This window comes from Lampris incognitus, chromosome 16 (assembly GCF_029633865.1).
Source record: "Lampris incognitus isolate fLamInc1 chromosome 16, fLamInc1.hap2, whole genome shotgun sequence".
Classification (NCBI taxonomy): domain Eukaryota; kingdom Metazoa; phylum Chordata; class Actinopteri; order Lampriformes; family Lampridae; genus Lampris; species Lampris incognitus.
Window position 1 is genome coordinate 24632077 of NC_079226.1, and position 8173 is coordinate 24640249.

Below are 8173 nucleotides of genomic sequence, written 5' to 3' on the forward strand. Positions count from 1 at the left end.
CAGTGATAAAGTAAAACTGCAAGACTGAGATTTTTTTTTTAAAGAGTGTATACAATAAGTGCTAAGAACAGGTAGTAGTTCTTGAAGAGGTGAGTTTTCAACCTGCGCCGAAAGATGGGCAGCGACTCCGCCGTCCTGACATCAGTGGGGAGTTCATTCCACCACTGTGGGGCCAGGACAGAAAAGAGCAGTGACCGGGTTGAGCAAGGGCCTCTGAGCGATGAGGCAACCGGGCGTCCTGAGGCAGCAGAGCGAAGTGGTCGGGCAGTGGTGTAGGGCTTGACCATGGCCTGGAGATAGGAAGGAGCTGTTCCTTTCACTGCCCTGTAGGCTAGCACCAGAGTCTTAAACTGGATGCAAGCAGCTACTGGGAGCCAGTGTAGGGACATGAGAAGGGGAGTTGTGTGGGAGAACTTAGGGTGGTTAAACACCAGACGAACTGCAGCTTTCTGAACAAGCTCCAGAGGTCTGATGGCCGACGCGGGGGCGCCAGCAAGGAGGGAGTTGCCGTAGTCCAGCCGGGAGATGACCAGAGCCTGGATGAGCACCTGTGCCATCTCGTCGGTGAGGAATGGGCGAATCCTCCTGATGTTATAGAGGAGAAATCTGCAGGAGCGAGCAACCGATGCAACGTTTTCAGCAAACGACAGTTGGTCGTCCAGGACCACACCCAGATTTCTCACACACAGGGGATGCCCAACATTTTTTTTCTGCTGCCCAATGGCTGCTGGAATAGGCTCCAGCATCCCCGCAACCCTGAGAGCAGGATAAGTGGTTCAGATAATGGATGGATGGATATATTTCTGCCACCCCTCAAAGTCTCAATGCCACCCTCTTGCCACCCCATGAATATTTCTCTAGATCTGCCCCTGCCTGACAAAGAGGAGTTTCGCCAGGGGGACGTAGCATGTGGGAGGATCACGCCAGTCCCCCCAGTTCCCCCTCCCCCCCGAACAGGCGCCCCGACTGACTAGAGGAGGCGCTAGTGCAGCGACCAGGACACATACCCACATCCGGCTTTCCACCTGCAGACACGACCAATTGTGTCTGTAGGGATGCCCAACCAAGCCAGAGGTAACACAGGGATTCGAACCAGGGATCCCTGTGTTGTGGACATAGACCGCTACGCTACCTGGCCGCTCTATTATTTCTTTTTAATGTGGTGGTAAGACAATGAGCCATACCATGTAGTGGGAACAGGGGGAAATTATGTTCACAAAACAGCTGTTGAATGCAATTTTGTGACTTCCACATGTAGATTTTACACAGAAATCAAGTACAATCAAGTTAGCAATACCTATTAGAAAATATGACCCAGACTCAGATTACATTTAATATAAAACTAATTTCATTACGAGAAAACATAAAACAGTAATTACAGAAGTCATGTGAAATTGGCCATAATTGAGCAGGAGAAGAGAAATTGTATGGTATACAAATTCTTGGTATGGTATCACATCAATAATGATGTAGTACTCAGGAGACTCTCCATGTGGCGTGTTGGAAGTTCAGTCCACTTTGGATCTCATCCAGGCAGGCTGTGTTTCCTATACACTCTCCTTTTCCTCCTCACCTCCGCTTTCTCTTTCTTCCTCAGTTCCTGTCTTTCTCTCTCTCTGTCACTCGCTTCCTGGCTTACCTCATCACTCCCTCTTGCCCAACCACAACCTGGCTCTGTAAAGTATTTATTATCATTATTATTAGGCAATCAAACAATGTTGCTGTTGTTGTTACACAGGGTGGACATTGGGCAGTAAGGCTATTTGTCAACTGGGTTTCAATACACAACAAATCATTAAGGTTGCATAGCATATATGGTAGCAATTTTAGGTAGCTTAGCCTAGCCAACCTACTGGCTGGTTGACACCTGACTCATTTTCTTCATCTGCTTTCTTTCCTTCGGAAAACACTTGAATAAACTTGTCTGAAAAACATTGGAGGAACTTTTTTTTTAATTTCCCCCCCTTTTCTCCCCAATTGTACTTGGCTAATTACCCCACTCTTCTGAGCCGTCCTAGTCGCTGCTCCACCCCCTCTGCCAATCCAGGGAGGGCTGCAGACTACCACATGCCTCCTCCAATACATGTAGAGTCACCAGTCACGTCTTTTCACCTGACAGTGAGGAGTTTCACCAGAGGGACTTGCAGTGACTGTATTTCTATCAGAAATTTTATTATTTAACAAACGCGGTTATAATACTGGACAACAATTTTTTTCCAAACGTTTTGCTCCCTGGAAAAAAAAAAAGAGAGATTATGATGAACAATTTCAAACTGGACAGAAAAATAATTTCAGATTTGCTGTATCATGTAGGAATTTGGAGAAACATTAAAATAACTTTTATTGAATTTAACATGTTTAATCGTATAATGATGCTGACACACTGTGTTAGTTCAACTGAGTTTAAAATGTTTTGCAGCTGATTTTTGTTTGTACTCAGCATCTGGTGCCTCTCATGTCAGTGTTCAACAGTAGTCGACCAGCATTGATGGATTCCAGTTGCCCTGATACCTCTTTCCCATGGTCGCAATGTCCTGGTGAACCCTTTCACTATGTTCATCACTGACTGCACCAAGAGCAGCAGGGAAGAAGTCCCAAGTGTGAATGCAGAAAGTGAATTTTCAACGGAATGTTGCACTTCATGGTTTTGTATACTTTAAGCATGTTGTCAAGCAGTTCAATGTAGTTTGGTGTGGTTGCCAAGAAAATTCTCAACTACATCCATAAAAGCCTTCCATACTATTTTCTCCGGTCCCACTAGCAGATCTTCTCCTGTCATTGATGACCTGTCTGATTTGCGGACCAACAAAAATGCCTTCCTTAATCTTGGCATCAGTTATTCTTGGAAAAGTGTCTCAAATAGCAAAATCCATCACCTTCTTTGTTCATTGCTTTCACAAAAGCATCCGCCAGTTTCTTTCACCTTATCTTGAGGTATTGGTCCAAGGTGCTTCTCCATCTCATGCGGTCAACTGCAAGAGCATCCAAGGACTTGATGTCGATGTCCAGGGCCTTCATGTCTCCCTTGTTCTCCTTCCAGTTGCCAATTCTCCATATAGATCTTTGGGGATGTGGCCATCCTCCATGTGTGGCCCAGCCAGTGTAGCCTGCACTGTCTGAGCAGAGTGTACATGCTGGGGAAGCCAGCGCGGGTCAGAACCTCAGCGTTGGTCACTTTGTCTTGCCAGGATATGCCTAGGATGCGGCGGAGCCAAGCATGCACATAACCACACATGCACACATATTTTGCATCGTGTAGTATAAAATTACCTGCTCTACTATACCTTTATTGTATACTGAATGGATCTAGTAACTCCATCCATCCATTATCCAAGCCGCTTATCCATATAGGGTTGCGGGATGCTGGAGCCTATCCCAGCAGTAATTGGGCAGCAGGTGGGGAGACTCCCTGGATAGGCTGCCAGTCCATCACAGGGCTGACACATTCATACCTAGGGAAAATTTAGTAAGGCTGATTCACCTGACCTACATGTCTTTGGACTGTGGGAGGAAACCGGAGCACCCAGAGGAAACCCACACAGACACGGGAGAACATGCAAACTCCACACAGAGGAAAACCTGGGATGACCCCCAAGGTTGGACAACCCTGGGGTTCAAACCCAGGACCTTGTTGCTGTGAGGTGACCATGCTAATCACTGCGCCACTATGCCACAAATCGAGTAACTGTGCCACGGAAAAGTGTTAGAGATGGCATAACAGCAAAGGTAACATGGTCAGTCCAGGAAATTAGGCTCCGGCCCAATCATCTGTTTCATTTCCTCTTATTATATAAATTGCTGATTTGTGTATAGTGCAAAACTATTTTAAGAAATAGACATTATCTCCCAATGGGATTACACACACGCACACACAAAGGCATAAGGACACTTTTAGAATATCTAAAGGGCACTAGAAATTAAATTTTTCAGGCATGTAACGCTTCTAAAAACACAATTTTGTCCAGATTTCCTATCACTGCAAGCTGTTGCTGAAAGTTTACAACCATGGGGTAGAATATGATGGTTAAGTAATTTCCATAACTGCTGCGATGCCTGCAAACTAACAGGGGGACTAATTAGAGAAGACCGGCAAAGGAGAGTCTGGTTTGCCACATGCCTTGAAATACCCCATTAATTTGCTATGTTCAACCACTGTTGGCTACAGCTCATTATGTGAATCCATACCTGGCAGGAATCACGTTTTACAGTTATGAATGTCTGCCTTGAGCTGTTGCAAAGCCCATGAAATTTTCAGTGGACTGGTGGAAAGTTTTCCAAATCATTTAGTAACAGCACATTCATTTGCAACTTACAATCCCCCAAACGTCATATATTCATTTGCAAATTGATCAAATATAAAGGATGTGAAATAAAATTAAGAATAAAAAATGCTATAAATGTTGTTTTTATGCATGCTCCATAATGTAGGTAAGGAAATCACAGAAAAGTGAATCAGTTCGTCTGGACATGTTTATTGAGCGATGAGAGATTCAGCTGGAAGAGTGCCTCTCTCGATAAACGTGTGCAGATGAACTGATTCAACTTCCTGTGATTTTCTTACCTGGATTATTGAGCATGCATACAGACGTATTGAGAGAAATTTTCGTAACTCATCTAAGCATTGATTGGGCATTCTTAGGTCATCTATGTGAAGAGGGAAAGACCATCCCTGAACCGGGGGCGGGGGGGAAGAGTACATCCGTCTCCATCCTACAATGCTGTGATTACATCCCATTCCCCAATCCTTTGTGAATAGTACACATGGCCATTGAAACTGTAGTTAATGGTCACGGCAATTTGCATATGAAACCGATCGTTGGTTTCGGTCGTTATTCCACTGTATTGTTTATAAGGGTGGGGATACCTGCAGTCAGTTGAGACTGAAGAGGCCGCTTATAGCTGAGTGATGAAACGTATCTGTCAGTAAACGTCCAGATGAACTGATTCAACTTTCTTTGATTTTCTTACCTGAATTGAGCATGCATAAAGACACACACACACACACACACACACACACACACACACACACACACACACCATTTCTGAGGATACGCTCACGTCATACTGAATTCAGTCTTTGCTTTGATTGAATAGATCTGAAAAGACTCGGCAGCTGATGGAGCCTCCTCAGACTCGGAGCCACGTGAGTGTGGGGTTTTTTCTTGCCTTTTTTCTTTCTGTAGCGCGCTTGTGCACTTAAAGGTCAGCTTGGATGGTATCTAATTCGTGACATGAGCAGAACCGTTTTATCTATGGAGAAAAGCTGGCCTTTCTGTCAACCTGTGTCTCCGTCTCCAGCCGCCTCTGTTCACCAGATTAGCCGAGGCAGCCGGCTCGTTTTCTGATTTGAGAGAGGGACCGAGCTCCGGCTTGGAAAAAGTGAGCGAGAGAATGGCAAAGGAAAGGACGAGGGTGAGACAGGGTAATGGAGGGTGAATAGGGATGGAGAGTAAGAAAAGAGTGCTGAGGTAGTAGGGCGTATAGAAGAGACGCACCGCCGACTGCTGGAGAGTAAAGATTTCTAAACCCTGTTTTGTCTGCAAGACTTCATCTGTAATGAAATGTGATGTTTCAAAGCATGAGAAAACTCTAGAGGTGGGCTGGAGGACTCTTTAAAGGCCACCAGCTTCATCAGCTTTTTTTTTTTTGCCTCATACATGAGATGGTGGTAATAACGGTAATAAAATAAGACAAACAGGATCAATTATAAGCACTGTTCTGGATTGCAGTTTAATGCCCCCCCCCCCAAACAAACAGACTAAGGACCACACACACACACACACACACACACACACACACAATCTCACACACATGCACGCAAACACACACACGCGCGTGAAAATTTCCCAGAAACCTTCACCGACCTCACATCAGAGACAAAAAGCATTCCTCAAGCTCATGCTTTTCTCTCCATTTTTGAAGTGGGGATAAAGGACCCGAATACTCGGTGGAGTTATTTATTGGTGTCTCATTATAGTTATTCTCGTTTTTATTGCTCATCGATTTTCTGCTACCATCCCTTTTCTTCTCCATCAGTCATCTTCTCCTTTTAAGCGAGAGAGAGCGAGAGAGACAGAGGGGTGTGTGTGTGTGTGTGTGTGTGTGTGTGTGTGTGAGAGTGTGTGTGAGAGAGACGGGGGGATAGAGTGTGAGAGAGAGAGGGAGAGAGAAAGACAAGCATCCAGCAGAAACCCTACATGCTGAATTCTGTAGAATGATTCTGAAAACACAAAGGAGAACGCCAAACAACGCATGCAGGGCAGAATTAGGCCGGTTTCCATTATTGATAAATGTACAAAAAAGATCTCTAAATTTCTGGATGCACTTAAATACAAGCCCAACAATTACGTTGCACTTTAAAGCTCTGAAAACCCAAGAACTGAACCCCGAAAAGAGTCCCCTAAAGCAGCTTGCTCTGAGACTCACTAACCCTTTAACAAATACTAAGACCAGCCAACCTCAGGCAGCACTGCACTCCAAATCAAAATGTGGATAAATCAGCTATAAAACAAAGCAAGAACAATTATTTGAAACATTGGAACGCTGAAATCCAAACTCAAAACAAACTAGAAGTCTGTCGGGCCCTAAAAACAAACTATTGTTTGGAAGAATACCTCTTAACTGTCAGAGACAGGACGCAGCGACAGATCCTCAGTGACCACAGTCTCGCCATTGAAAAGGGGAGACACAAGAAGACGTGGTTGCCAAAAGAGCATCGAACATGTGGTGAGTGCATGACAGATGAGGTGGAGACAGAGGTGCACTTCCTCCTTTAATGTGACAAATTTGAAAAACAGCGACGGGCTTTTGTCAAGGAGCTGGAACATGTGATCCCAGAGTAGCAAGAAATGGACGACGCAGGTAAGCTGCGGGTGGTCCTGGGAGGGGGGCCAGCAGCGAGCATTGCAGCAAGATTTATACTTTCCTGCCACAACCTGAGAGACAGTGGGTGACGGCACCTATTGCTACTGTTGTTTAATATCATAATCATTGTTGTTGTTGCTGTTATTATTATAATCATTGTTGTGTTGTTGTTTTACATGCTTTGGCAATATGTACACAAACGTATGTCATGCCAATAAAGCACATATTGAATTCAATTGAATTGAAAGAGAGATCGAAGGGGTGTGTGAGAGAGTGGGAGAGAGAGTGTGTGTGAGAGAGAGCGAAAGAGAAAAAGGGGGGAGTGTGTGTGTGTGAGAGAGAGAGAGAGAGAGAGAGAGAGAGAGAGAGAGAGAGAGAGAGAGAGAGAGAGACGGGAGAGAGAGAGGGAGAGAAACAGAGAAAGAGACAGAGAGGAGAGAGAAAGAGAGACGGGAGAGAGAGAGGGAGAGAAACAGAGAAAGAGACAGAGAGGAGAGAGAAAGAGAGATGGGAGTGTGAGAGAGACACAGAGGGGGAGAGAGTGTGTGTGTGTGAGAGAGAGAGAGAGAGAGAGAGAGAGAGAGAGAGAGAGAGAGAGAGAGAGCGAAAAAAGAGAGAGAGAGAGAGAGATGGTACGAGATGTAAGAAAATCGTGTGGAAACTCATCCTTCAGGTCGAGTCACATCGCTTGTCAGCCCCCCAGGATGTGGTGTTGGAGAGCTGGTATATTTCCTCCTGGCTGGGCGGTTCTCTCTCTTAGTGCAGCAGAGAAAGCAAGAAGCTAACCTTTATAACTATTGGAAACGAACTTAGTGAACCATCGTTATTTCAGCTTGCCCGAGGCTCGCAGCCATGTTAGCAAAGATGTCACCGTGAATTGACAGCTGCTTGCTGTCAATAAACCTGCAAGATCCCTCCCAGTGAGCTGCAGACCACTAACGGTAGCATGACTTCAGATGCAGAAGCTAGTGTACCGAGGGGAGGGCTGAGCCTTGATAGAGAAATGATTGTTTGTGTGTGTGTGTGTGTGAGTGAGTGAATATGACAGCGTGAGATAGAGTGACATAGAGAGAGTGACATAGAGAGAGAGTGAGATAGATAGAGAGAGAGAGAGAGTTTGTACAAGGTTGTGTGGGGACCCAGAGGAGGAGGTCATGATATCTCTATCATACGTAAATCAAGTCTCAATATTTCTTTTGATGATTCAGACGTACACGTGTGTGTGTGTGTATGTGTGTGTGTGTGTGTGTGTGTGTGTGTGTGTGCGCACATGCATGCATGCAATGGCTCAGTTCCTTTTAATATTTGA